Raw genomic sequence first — 13,206 nt, forward strand, 5'->3', positions numbered from 1 at the left:
GTCGGGCCAGGATCGGTGCCCAGGAATGCCGGGAATAATCTCCCGTCGGGGACAGGGGGTGACCGGGCCGTCCCGGGCCCTGCTCGGTGCTGGAGGCAGTGCGGGCGGCCGGCCCAGGAGCGGGGCAGGAGGATCACGACCGGGACCGCGCTGGGGCTCGGGGCCGCGCCGGCACCGGGGCAGCGGCGGCCACTCACGGCTGCACCGGTTTCCGCGCGTATCGCGATATCACCCTCAGCGCCGCCGCCCCGCCGCCGCCATCGCGCCGCTTCTCCCCGAGGGCGGAGCGCTTTGGGCCCCGGCGCGATGGAGGCGCTGCGGCGGCCGGCGCTGCCCGAGGACGCGGTGCGCTCCCGCCTGTTGGCGGCGGCGGCGGCGGGCCCGGGAGGCGAGGCGCTGCTGCGGCGCTGCGCTGAGCTGGCCCTGGTGCGCTTGGCCCCGCTCCTGGCCGCCTGCGTGTGGCAGCGGCAGCCGTTCCGCCTGCGCTACGCGCCGGGCCGCGGTGAGCCGGGAGCGGGCCGGGAGGCGCGGCGGGAGGAGCGCCCGGAGCGGGGAGACTGGGAGGGGGATCCGGCGGCAAGGAAGCGGGAGCATGTGAGGGAGATCCGGGGGCGTGTGAGGGGAAAGCGGGGGTGTGTGAGGGGGATCTGGAGGTCGTAATCGAGGAGCATCTGAAGGGGAACCCGGGAGCGTGTGAGGGGTACCCGGCGGCCGGGAACCGAGGGCATGTGAGGGAGAAGCGGAATCGTTTGAAGGAACCGGCGGCCGGGAACCGGGAGCTTGTGAGGGGGAATCGGGAGAGTGTGAGGGACACCTGGCGGCCGGAACCGGAATCTTTTGAGGGTAATCCGGCGTCCGGGAACCGACAGTGTGTGAGTGGGGAGCTGGGCGGTGTGAGGAAGACCCGGTGGCCGGGAACCGAGGAGTGTGAGGGGGACCCGGCGGGCTCGAACCGGGAGCGTGTGAGGGGGACCCGGCGGGCTCGAACCGGGAGCGTGTGAGGGGGGACCCGGCGGCTTCCCCGACTCTCGGTGTCACAGCACGGGTTAACCCAATGCGGCATCTGGTGCCGCCTCCCTGCTGCAGCCGGGCCGTCCCCGAGCACAGGACACAAGATTCTGCCAGCAGGGTCTGGGATATCCGCAGTGAGGGAGACTCCGCAGCCCGTGTGGACAATCTGTTCCCGGGCACGGCGTTGCTGAGCCGCCTCTCCTCTCTGTGCCCCGTGCAGGCGAGATCCCGGCGCACTTGGGCGGCCCCGCGGTGTTCGGGGATAACGTGGAGGATGAGTGGTTCATTGTGTAGCTGCTGCGGGAGATGAGCAGGGAGTTGCCGGGGCTGGCAGCCAGGTAAGGCGGGTGCTGCTGAGCTGCTTTAGTGGGAGGGCTGCCAAGGGGCAGTGCCTGTGCTCTGAAGGTCCTGTCTTACCACTGCCCATCCTTGGAGGTGTTTGCCCATCCCAGACACGGTGGAAGTGTCCAAGGGCAGGTTGGATGGGGCTTGGAGCAGCCTGGGCTAGTGGAAGGTGTGCCTGGCTGTGGCAAGGGTGTTGGAACCAGGTGTTGATCTTTAAGATCCCTTCTAACCTAAGCCTTTCTATGGGTTTGTGAATATTAAAAAAAAAAACCCAGCAGACATGGATTCAGAAGTGTGCTGTTGTGCTCTGCAAGGCTTTTTGTGCTGAATTTCCAATTTCTCCTTGGCCAGTATTGATGACAACGATGGAGAGTTTCTCTTGATAGAAGCAGCTGATTTTCTCCCAAAGTGGCTGAATTCTGACAACAGTGAAAACAGGATGAGTAAAACTTGTGTGTGCAGTTGGTAAGGGGGAGCCGGTGGCCTTTTCTGTAGCAGCTGGAGTTTTCTCTTGCACCTCCAGCCAAGTGGTCTGACTGCCTCTGAAAATCCAGAGTGCTGTCTGTGCCTGACTGTTGCTCCCTTCAGGAGCACTTGTGTATCCTCCTGAACTTTCAAGCTCTGCTAGAGCCATTTGGATGATTTCTTTGTTTTTTACAATATTGTGGAGTGTTTAGGCCAGAGGATTTGCTGCCCTCAGGGTAGGGAATGTTCAGGGCTGGAGTGTTGCTGTCTCTGTAAGGACACAGGCTTTGTCTAGTCCAGGTGAAATAATGAGCAGACACCTTCCCCTGGATATGGATGGCTGCTAATGGCAGTGGATTAGAATGGAGGTCATTAATTTGGTCATTAGCAAAAAGTTGTTCAATTCTTTTTCCCCTACTCCAAGATTCTAACAAGGGCTGGAACACAACACAAAAAGTGAATTGCAAGTGTGTACCTGGAGTGTCAGGCTCATACTTTCCTTTGTTTGAGGGAACAGACAGAGTGAGGGAGTTGAGAACGTTGCATTCAGGGCTTTTCTTAGGATCAGGAACCAGCAGAGGTCGCATGTGACACCTGAAATGCTGCTTTTTAATGCCTGGGATGTTCTGAAGCAGTTAGGCTGTGCTGGTTCTCCTGAAGCACTTCTCCAGTTGAAGAGAGACGTGTAACAATTATTCTTGTTAGGGAAACAAGGTATATTTGATGAAATTTCTTTCAGTTCAAACAGGGATTTTTCCTGGTTGAATCGTGGTCTCTGGCATCTCAAATAACCTTTTTAGAAAAGCTCTGCTGCTTCCTGCCTTGGTTCTCTGTTTGTCCTTTCTATTGTCAGTGTCCAAGCAGATGCATTTGTGTGTGCAGTGAACTGTTCCATGGCTGTGTGTGAGTGCTCCTGCCCTGTGTGACGGGAGCATTCCTGCCTGCCAGGTGTTCTTTTACAAAGGAGAGCTGCACATCATTGCGCCGGGGGAGCCCTGGGAGCAGGGCTGGGCCCTCTCTGCTCCCCGTGCCACGGTGCCGCAGGCGCTGGCTCTGTTATCCACCCGCGCCGAGGAGTTCCTGGCTGCAGAGCCCATCAGAGCTGCGCTCAATAAACGCCTCCATGGGTACGTGGGGCTGCCCTTGGCTCCTGCAGCTGTGGGGTTTGGGTCTGTGCTCCCTGGGCTTTCAGCGTTTCCCCAGCAGATGGGATCAAGTTGGTTCCTTTTCAGAAAGCAGCAGCTGGAGGTTTTTCTGTGGCACTCTTGGAAAGAGGGGAATCAGTGTCCTGTAGTCTGTGGTGTGGGGATGTGAAACTGGTTCACTGCTGTAATTCCAGCCCTGACAATGACAAGAGTTACTCTTCCTTCACATCTTCCTTAGACTGAAACCTCTGAAAGTTCCATGATCTTTTAGGAGCCCTGTGCCTGAGGAACAAGAGGATTTGATCTAAGATGTAGCACCAGCAGAATTGTCAGGGCTTCAGCTTGTCACAGCTGTGCTCCACCCTGTGCTTTATTTTTTGCAAGGATTTGACAGCAGATATGGCAAAGAATACTGGATAGCTGGGTATGTTGGTTAAGTCCACAGGGACTCATCTTACCCATGTGGGGGATTCAATTTTATGAGTCATGCACACTTCTATAAATATGTATGATAGAAACAGCCATTCTAGGCATTAGACTGGCCAGGTTTTAACTGCAGACTAATCTGAGCCATGATCCCAGTCAATACTAAAGGGAAGGGGCCTCCTGCTGAAGAAGGAGTGGTTAACGGGCAGTGCCCTCCCCACGCTCTGTTGCCGCTCAGGTATCCCGGGAAGATCCAGGCCTCGCTGCACCGAGCCGGCTGCTTCCTCCCGGCCGGGATCGCGGCCGTGCTGAGGCTGCGCCCGTCCCTGGTGGCTGCGGCCGTCCAGGCCTTCTACCTGCGGGAGCCGGGCGATCTGGGGGCCTGCCGGCGCCCGTTCAGAGCCTTCCCTGCCGAGCAGCGAGTGATGGCCCTGGTAAGTGCTCTCAGAGCCGCTGACGGCCCTGCCGTGTGCTCCGGTAGGCGTGAATTTCCAGCTCCTTGCATTGAGAGCTGCTCTGGATGGGTGTGGCTGGACTTTCAGGGGGCTGATCCTGAGAGAATTGTTTCTGAACCCAGAGGTTGTGATAGCAGTTCCTCTGCTGAAGTGCCTGCTCAGTAAATTGATCTCCTTGTGTGATCAGAGCAATTTGCCAGCCCTGCCGGCCAACGGGAGCAGTTGCTCCCAACCAGTGGCTCACTGCCAGGCTTTTCACCTTCTCAGCTGTGCTCTCACAGTTCTGGGAAAGCTTCTATGAAGTGTTGTATGAGCACTGTCCAAGCACTGTTGTATGTGATGCATTTTGTCACAGAGTTGTACCACTAGACTCCTGAAAAGAAGCTTTAGAGTCAAATTTTGGACTTCAAAACTCTTGCTGAAATCTTTTAATCGAATGTCATTTTAATTGAAAATACACCTTGTTAATGCGAATGCAAAACACTGAGGGTTTTTCCAAATGTATTTATACTGACAAAAGTTCATATTTACTTGGGTATTTCAATTTGGGACAAACTTTATACGGCCTGAAAAGCAATTTATCAGAAAAATCTTTCTAAGATGTATTTTGAATGCAGTCTCAGGCAGTGCCTGTAATATGGGTGCCTTGAAAGGCACTCTGGTGACCTGGAGGGAGTTTGCTGGCTGTCCCCAGCCCAGTCCCGCTGCAGGGAGTGTTTGTTTCTGCTCTGGCTGTTGCAGGTGACTTTCACTCGGTGTTTGTATGCACAGCTGGTGCAGCAGCAGTTTGTTCCAGACAGACGCAGTGGATACACCCTGCCCGCCCCAGCTCATCCTCAGTACAGAGCCTACGAGCTGGGCATGAAGCTGGTAATGATTCCTGGGGCATTTTGGCCTTGGCTCATGCATGTGCAGGGAATGGGTCCTTGTCTGGAGGTTGCCTGCTTGTCCAGAGAAATGTGAGCAAAGTCTGTCCCACCTTGAGAACCTCTTGTTGTTGCATCTTTTGTCTGCAGGCTCATGGCTTTGAAATTTTGTGCTCCAAGAGCAGTAAAGTGGCTCCTGATGCCAAGAGAAAGGTGTTAAGGGGTCCTCTGTGGGAGAGATTCCTCAGGAGCTTGAAGGAGAAGGATTATTTCAAGGTATGTGAGTATTTCAGTGTCTGGCTTTTAAACATTGCAGGAAAAATACATTTTAACCCTTGAACTTGTGTGAGGAATTGTAGTGGGGCCAGAGCTTGAATCCTTATCTCTGTGTGAAATGAAGTAATGTGCAGTTTGTTCCCCTTTGAAAGGAATTTATTTTGGAAATTAAAAAGGAAAAAGCAAGATGTGGGGATTGATTCATTCATCTAAAGCAAGGGGAGAAATACACTTGAGTGAAGAAAACCCCCATATGTGATTGTGTGAGGTGTAACTGATTTCACTGGTTTACATTTCATTTCCACCCCTCTAGAATTCAATATTCTTCAAGATCCATACATAACACCATAGACCTATCTGGGCCCATGCAAGTGTAATTTTCATGTGTGTGTGGTTTTTGTGGGTTCTGGGGGTTCTGGTGTGGTTCTGTGGGGTTTTATTTTAAAAGATGCCTTTGAGTACTTCTTTGAAGTTAATAAATTGGACATAAATTGATTACCTACTTGAAGGTTATAATATTGGACAACTTTATTGAGATTCTTAGGTTAATATCCTTTAATATGCTTCAAACACAGGAGTGCCCCTTGGCTGTATTGAGTTCCAAGTGTAGATGGCCAAGCGGTTTTAGTTGTTCTGGTTCTCTCAGCATTTCTGTGTGACCAACAGTCACCCTTAGGAAGCCTGGAATTGTTTGGGTTCATGGCTGTGGCTTGCATTCAATAGGGAGAAATGGAAGGATCAGCCAAGTACCTGGAGCTGTTGCACATGGCAGAAGATCACTTCCAGCAATCTGTTGCAGTGCCAGAAAGGTGAGAGCTGCTTGAAATTCATGAGTGTCTTATACCCTACAAATCCTGTAAGTGACCTTTGAAATCCTTGTCACAAACACCTGAACCCTTTTCTCCACTGCACATTGAACATGGGAGCTGTGGCCAGGACACACAAGTACTAATTCCTCTGGAATGCTCCACTGGGAGAAGTTCTGGCTTGAGTAACTCTTTTATCTTGGTTTTGTGAAATGCTGAGCTCTTCCAAGTGGATTCCAAGTGGTGACTGCAATGCAATTTTTGCTTGGTTGACTGTAGAAAGTGTAGAAAAGTTTCATTGAAAAGCAGTGCCAGTGAATAATGAATACAGGGTAATCTGTCTCCTTTGCTCAAGGAGCTGGCTGTGGATTTCTCTAGAAGATCAAATCCAAAAGCTAAATCACTACAGAAATATCTGAGGCTTTGCCAGCCCATAATATCTTGATGTTATTTTTTGAGTTTCCAGTCTGTGGTGTTTGGGATCTGGTAATCTTAATATTTACCAAGGCAAATGAAATGTAAAGAAAAAGAGCCATGACCAATGGGTTTGGAGCCATCAGCTGGGAGTTGCAGGGACTGACTGTGTCCTGTTCTGGCCAATGCTCTGGGTAGTGCTCTGGTACTTCCCCAGATTCATTTCCCTTTTTGATGTGTTTGCACAGAAGGAAAAATGAAGAATTCAAGTGAAAACCTGAATGCAGAGCATGTGATCCCATTGAATCCATTTCAGTAAATTGAGTTTGGTTTTTCTTCCAGCTGTGATGAAGTGAGCCCAGGTGATGAAATCCTGGCACTACTACAGACAACCCCCATTGATCTGAAGGAATTGGAGAGAGAAGCAGTTTGTCTTCCTGCAGAGGATGGTGAGCTGGATGGGGAATTATTCCTATTACAGATGGTTATTTGTGGGGGGAGAGGGGCAATGCTGACAGCTGTGAAGGGAGAGCAAATCCAGCCTTCCTCAAGACTAAACACTGGATTGGCTCTCCCAGTTTAGAGTGAGCCTTTCTTCCTCCAATGAGTGGCCAAAGGCTTCTCAGTGACTGAATGGTCTCTCTGAGTTTGAGCTCTGCAAAGCAGAGTTTGTACGTAGTGACAAGAAATCTGCACTCAGTTCTTCTCAGCCTCTCTGTGCCTTTGCTGTGTGTGAGCCAGGACCAGCACAAGAGCTGAACTGCAGAACTGAGCTGCAGGATGGTTGCAGCCCTGTCAGTCAGCTGGTTTGGGCCTGTGGGCCTCAGGCTTGTGCAGAGTAACAGATCTGTGCTGTGTCCTTGCAGATGACAGCTGGCTGGATATGACACCAGGTGCTCTGGATCAGATGCTGAAGGAGACAAGAAATGAGTCCCTTCCTTCCCCAAATGAGGAGGAGCAAAACTATGGCTTGGAAACAGTTGCTGAGAGCATGAAGGCTTTTGTGTCCAAAGTGTCCATGCAGGAAGGAGCAGAAATGCCATGGTAGTAGCACCTGGAGTTTGGCTCTGGTGTGGAATGTTGCACTGTGCTGCAGCCCTGTGCTTGGTTCTGTGATGCAGAGAATCAGAGTTTGAAGGTGCTGTGCTGAGCAGGGCCTGAAGCAAAGGCAGAGCAGTGACCCTGTACTTGCTTTAAATCAGCTTGGTGCCACTCTGGCACTGGTGCAGGTTCAAGTGCTGCAAGCTGAGCTGCTCTCTGTCCCTCAGGTGGATTTTGTGGTCTTCACAATTTTTCTCTTTTTCTGCCAAGAATTCTTCCACTCACTGTTTGATGTCTAATGCACACAGGCTTCAAACTTCTGCGGACTTTTAAATTCAAATGTCCCAACTTCAATCCTGTCTTGAGAGACATCATTATGGCTTGTGCCTGTGTCAGGCTTAGGCAAGCATAGAAGCTTTATTTCTTTAAAAATATTTTTGTATTTCAGGTCATCTGATGAATCCCAAGTTACCTTTGATGTGGATTCTTTTACCAAAGCCCTGGACAGAATTTTAGGTGAGATTGCTTCTTTCTTTGAAACAAAAGCCAGCACTGATTTCTTTGCTGTTGTACTGACACCAAATCATGTGCAGGGGCAGACTCGGAGGAGCTGGATTCTGATGATGTGGATGAAGAGGAGGAGTTTGGTTTCTTAGCTGAGGATGATGAAGAGCTGGATGCTGGGAATGGAAGGCAGGAGCAGAAGGTGTCTCCTGAGGAGCTCGTGGGCAGTCTCAAGGCGTACATGGAGGAGATGGACCGTGAGCTGGCACAGAGCAACGTTGGGAAAAGTTTCAGCAGCCACAAGAGAGGGGTGAGTGTGCCTTGAGCTCTGATTTGCAGCAGTAATTTCCAAGCAGGAAATGTGCTGCAAGGGGCCATTCTGAGTAATGGGATTGGAACCTTCCCACGTGCAAGCAAAGTGTGCTGGACCTGCACCATCATACATTTTTTATAAACTGAAACTTACCTAAGCTTGGAATTTGCCCATCTTTTCCAAGGCTTAGTTTTAGTTTGCCCATCTTTTCTCTGTTTTTGGTAGTAGGGCAAGCAGCTGCAGCTTCACTTGTGAGTTCCTGTAGTAGTTCTCTCCCATGGGAAGCTGAGCCAGGACTCAGCAGCACTTTGTGTCCTTCTCTTGGAACCTAATCTGGGTAATGAACAGTGGTGATTTTCAGCTGGCACGAGCATTTGGTGTCTGAATTCCTGTCTGTCAGGACTCAGGAGTGTACTGGACTTTGTTGGCTGCACAATTGTTGTTTCTTTTCTCCTGTGGTTTGCCTTTTTATCTCCTTAAATCTGCTCATGCAATTTGATAAAGCTTTCTCTTTGTACTCCCTGCAGGCAAGTTCTGCTGGAGCAGCCCCATGTGAGAGTGCTGGCCCTGACTGTGGAGCTGAGGCTGCTGAGCTGGCAGCCCTGGATGTGGACATGAACCTGGTGGCAAACCTGCTCGAGTCCTACAGTGCCCAGGCTGGCCTGGCAGGACCCACCTCGAGCATTTTACAGAGCCTGGGGGTGAATTTACCTGAGAGCTCAGAGCTCACTGGCAGCTGAGCAAGGCAGGGAGAGCCTTGGCACCAGACATGGCTGCTGGGGAGATGGAGCACAGACACACGAGCAGGATGGGGGAGAAGAGGCCAAAGGTTTGAATTTGGAGCATTCTGTTCATTCTGTGTCACTTCAGCAGAGTGAATTTACCTGCAAAAGCTTCTGTTTGCACACTGTCTTGGGTGGAAATGAGATTTTCCCTGTGCTGACACAATTTCAGAAAACTGAAAAATTATGTCAAATGAATGACCGAAATCTCTGCCCATTTTCTTTTATTACAACACCTCTCTCCCATTTTACCAATCAGTGTTCCAATTTGCCACATTTCTAAAATGTCCTTTTACCCATTGCTGAGTGGGTTCAATATGTGGGGAGCAGTTCTTGTTCTGAAAATGCTGCTGCCTTCAGGGGCAGGTGGGGAAATACCACACTGCAGGAAGAGTAATTGGATCAAATGAACAAATATTGGCCAGAAGTATTTTGGAATTTTATTTCAATAAAATCAAAAATACAACGTGATTACTGAATTTTTTGAAGATATGCATAACTTCCTCAGTTCTTGGAGTGAGAGTATTTTTGTAATTGTTCATTTTCTGAATGAATTCCTTTATTGCTGAATGTTGATATACAGCTACTGCTGGCATGATGTGAGCCCAGGCTGAGCAGTTTGGGGTTTTTCCAGTGAAAATGTGGCTGGAAGGCATGCAGCATATTGCTTGCATCTGGAATGAAAAATTTATTTTAAATATGACTACTTTAGTTTCAACAAGTTACATTTGCAATAAAATAGATAGAAATTCTTGATACACAGACACCAGCAATGCAGTCCTGCTGGGTCCAAATCAGCTTCTTAATTTCTCTTTATTTCATTTTCATTCAGCAATTAATGAGCTGTCCTGCACTGATGTTGTGTAATTCACTTTGTCAGCAGTTCAGGGAGAGCACTGGCAGGTTGGACAGGGATTAGAGATGGACAGCAAGAGCTGGGAAGTGTGAAGAAGGTTCTGCTAAATTTCAAGGAATTTGGACTGCTGAGAGGTGAGAGACTCAGACAAATCTGTGGTGGAAAAATGGGGTTAACAGAGGTTTTTTAATTGAGACAAGACTAATGAGCAGTTAGTGGTGGAAAACAGAGGTACTTGAACCTTGGGAAGGGTTGGTGTTTGACCAGGAAAGGTAATTTACACTGAAAATACATAAAATTCTCTACTGATGAGTAGCTAGATCAAGTTTAGATACTTTAAAGCATAATTGAGTTGAAGAACATGATCACATTGAACTGCTGTGTGGCCTGTGCTATAGAAAAGGTCCAAATAGATGGAGGGGCTCCCTTAGTGCATGAGGAGAACTCCTAAGCTGGGCTCAGAACAAAGCTGCTCTTTTGCAAACACTCCAGCTGCTGTTGCTGCTTGGATAATCTGACTTTTCCATCGGTGGGGCTGGGATTTCTCTGGGGCTCTGCTCATCCCAACTCTTCCCATTTGTTCAGCAGCTTCCCAGGGGAGCCCTGCAAGGCTCTGGGAGTGCTCCCAGCAGAGTTTGCCATGGCAGAAGAAGCATTTCCATGCTGCCTCTTCCTCTGCTTTGAGGTAACACACCAGGCATCTCCACTTTTAATTCTGAGAGTGTTTTTAGTGAAGGAAGCCCGATGGAATTAATTAGGGAAGGAAAGTGGTGTGTGGTTCCCTTTCAATGGATTTCTGTCCAAGTGTATTCTGGACAGTAAACTGCTTAATTTTCCCTTAATGTCTGTGTTTCACCTGGGGGAATCCCCATTCACCTGCAATACTGAGAGCATCAATGGAAAGGAACCCTGCCTTGGCCATTATTTCAGGGCTATCAATGGATGGGGAAACTCCACTTTCTTGCTGAAATAGATCAGGGAACACCCTTTGTGATGGGATTTTATCAGAAGGGCTGGAAAAAAAAAGGTGGCACTGAAGGGCAAGAAAAAAACAAGTGGAAAATGTTTGCAGAAAAGGGTAGGAAATGAAGGTCAGAAGAAGAGGTTGCAAAAAAGGGCAGAATAAAAAATGAGAGGGAAAAAAGTGGCAAAAAAGTGGGGGAAAACGGCATCAATAAAAGGGGGGAGAAAGGACAGAAAAAAGTAGGGAAAAATAGCACAAATAATGGGAGAAAAAAAGGGCAGCAGAAAAAGGGAGGAAGAGTTAAAAACTGAGATGGCATAATGGTGAAAACGTGGTATTTAAGAAGCAGGAAAGGTGAAGAGAAAAGGGTGCGAAACATGCGAGGAAAAAGCATGGGAAATATGAGGGGAACAGAGCAGGACCCCCAGAGACACCCCCAGAGCTCAGACCCCCTCCCCAATGCCACAGACACCCCCAGGTACCCCCAAGAGAGCCCCTGCAAACCCCACAGACCCCTGGGCCTGGGTTCCTGCAGGAACACTGGGGAACAACTGGGCTCCTTGCAGCGGGATGGAAACAAGGGCCAGGGCTGGGAATGTGTGCCCACTGTGCTGCCAGGCTGGCAATCAGCTGGGTGGGGCCGTGCCATGGCAAAGGCTCCTGAACAGCTGCCAGGTTTGTGGGCTGCAGCTGGAGCTGAGAAGCAAAGGGATTAGTCCAGGCAGGAGAACATCCCATCGTGGGGCACTGCTGCAAAGTGGGCATGTTTGGAACAGAGCCTCTCCTTCAGCAGGCCAACGCTGCCAGATGGAAATTGCCAAGGGCACGAGGCTGGCAAGTGAAGAGCAGAGCTGCTGTGAAGGGAAAGCTCAGTTCATTCAGAGAGATCACACAGGTCACTTGAATGCAGGTAGGAAACAGAAAATGAGAGATTTCCAGGAAAACCTTTGTAGTTTGGTGGGGACAAGGAGTTGTGATACCCAGTGGCTGCAGGGATGGTGATCTAAATTAGTTCTGAGCCGGCTTCCTTTATTTTTTAATTGGTGAGGGTTGTTAACCTTACCTGCAGTTATAAGGCCAAACAGTTTTGGAATCTATTCTAGTTTAATCTAGCTGTCCTCCATGCTGCATACTCACAGCAGCCATATTGAACTGTCATATGATGTGTGAATTTGCTTGTGTCCCTATCCCAAATGTCATCCTTCCTGGGTTTTCAGCTTCTTTTTAACATGCTAGTAAATCTTCTGTGACCCTCTGCAGTATTTCCATGGGGAAAACCACTGAAGAGCACAAGCTAAAGGATGCTACCTCCAGCTGAGCACAGCTAGCAGTGGGAAAGGATGTTCTATCAGCATTTTCTGTCCCTGTGCTGATACTGTTCTCCCTGGGAGGGAGCTGGGAAATCCCTATTTCTGCTCCTGTGCTCTTCCTGATGTTTGTCACAGCTGATGCCAACCCCAGTTTTCCCCCTGTAATGATGATTCTGGACATGTCTGAGTGTACCTGCTGGCCTTGGAAATGCCACTGATGGTTATTGAGGAGAAGGCAAGTCCCAGCATTTCTGTGTGGGAACAGAAACGTGTGGCCGTCCCTCAGTGCAGCTCTGTCAGTGACAGCAGTCAGTGGCCATTCCTGGTGCAGTTCTGTTATCATTTTTTCTTATGCCATTCTATGTTATTCCCTTCACACTTCCCACCCTTTTATGTGCTTTACTTTTTAACCAGCACTGCCCCAATGGTCCCTGGGTGCAGCTCCTTCAGAGAACAGGGCCTGTCCCAATAGGCGGCTGCTGCAGCCAGGGCAGGGGCAGGGCAAGGCACATCACAGCGCTGGTGGTGCTCAGAGAGTGTTGGATTTTGCAGTTCAGGCAGATCAAATGAATCCCAATTGTCACAGATGTCCACCACCTGCTACTTGGCTCCTCTTTTCCTGCATGGATTTGACAGCTCTTTTGTTTCCTCACAGAGAGCTGGAAAGCAAAATGCCCACCTGCCCCATGGCCATCCCCACCACCTTGTCTCTCTTGCTCTCCCCGTTACTTGGCACCACTTTCTCCCTCCTCCTCCTGTCCCTGCCAGCTCCAGCAAAGCCATTTCCCCCACTGGCACCAGCTGCCTCCTGTCCCTCGCTCCCATTTTGCCCACTCTGAACTCCTGGAGCCGCCTGCCCGCGGAGCCGCAGCCGCCGTGGGGCCGGGCAATGGTGCAGGGAATGCTGGCAGGGATTCTGGGGCTGGGCTGGGCCAGGCCAGGTGCCCGGGGCCAGCAAAAGCGCTCTGAGCCTCTGCTCCTGCCCCTGGGCAGGCAACAGAACACAGCAGGAAAGGCTCGGGGCTCTCAAGAAAGGCAGCCAGAGATCTCTCACCCAACATGGGCATAAGAAACTTGGAGTGGGGCCATTAATTTCCACTGAATGTATTATGAAAGAAATCCCAGCAAGGGAGTGAGTAGGCTGCCAAATCCCAAAAATGCACCTTCTCCACACTGTTCTCTCCTTCCTGGGAGAACTTTATCCACAATTCCCTCCCTCTCTCCTTC

The 13,206-nt window shown here is 50.2% G+C and overlaps 1 pseudogene; it reads left to right on the forward strand.

Annotated features, from left to right (window-relative positions):
- The first annotated feature begins 306 nt into the window (after window positions 1–306).
- LOC132076248 (protein ecdysoneless homolog) lies at window positions 307–9,473 on the forward strand (annotated as a pseudogene).
- Window positions 9,474–13,206: the final 3,733 nt, after the last annotated feature.

This window comes from Ammospiza nelsoni, chromosome 8, assembly GCF_027579445.1.
Source record: "Ammospiza nelsoni isolate bAmmNel1 chromosome 8, bAmmNel1.pri, whole genome shotgun sequence".
In the NCBI taxonomy this organism is placed as follows: Eukaryota; Metazoa; Chordata; class Aves; order Passeriformes; family Passerellidae; genus Ammospiza; species Ammospiza nelsoni.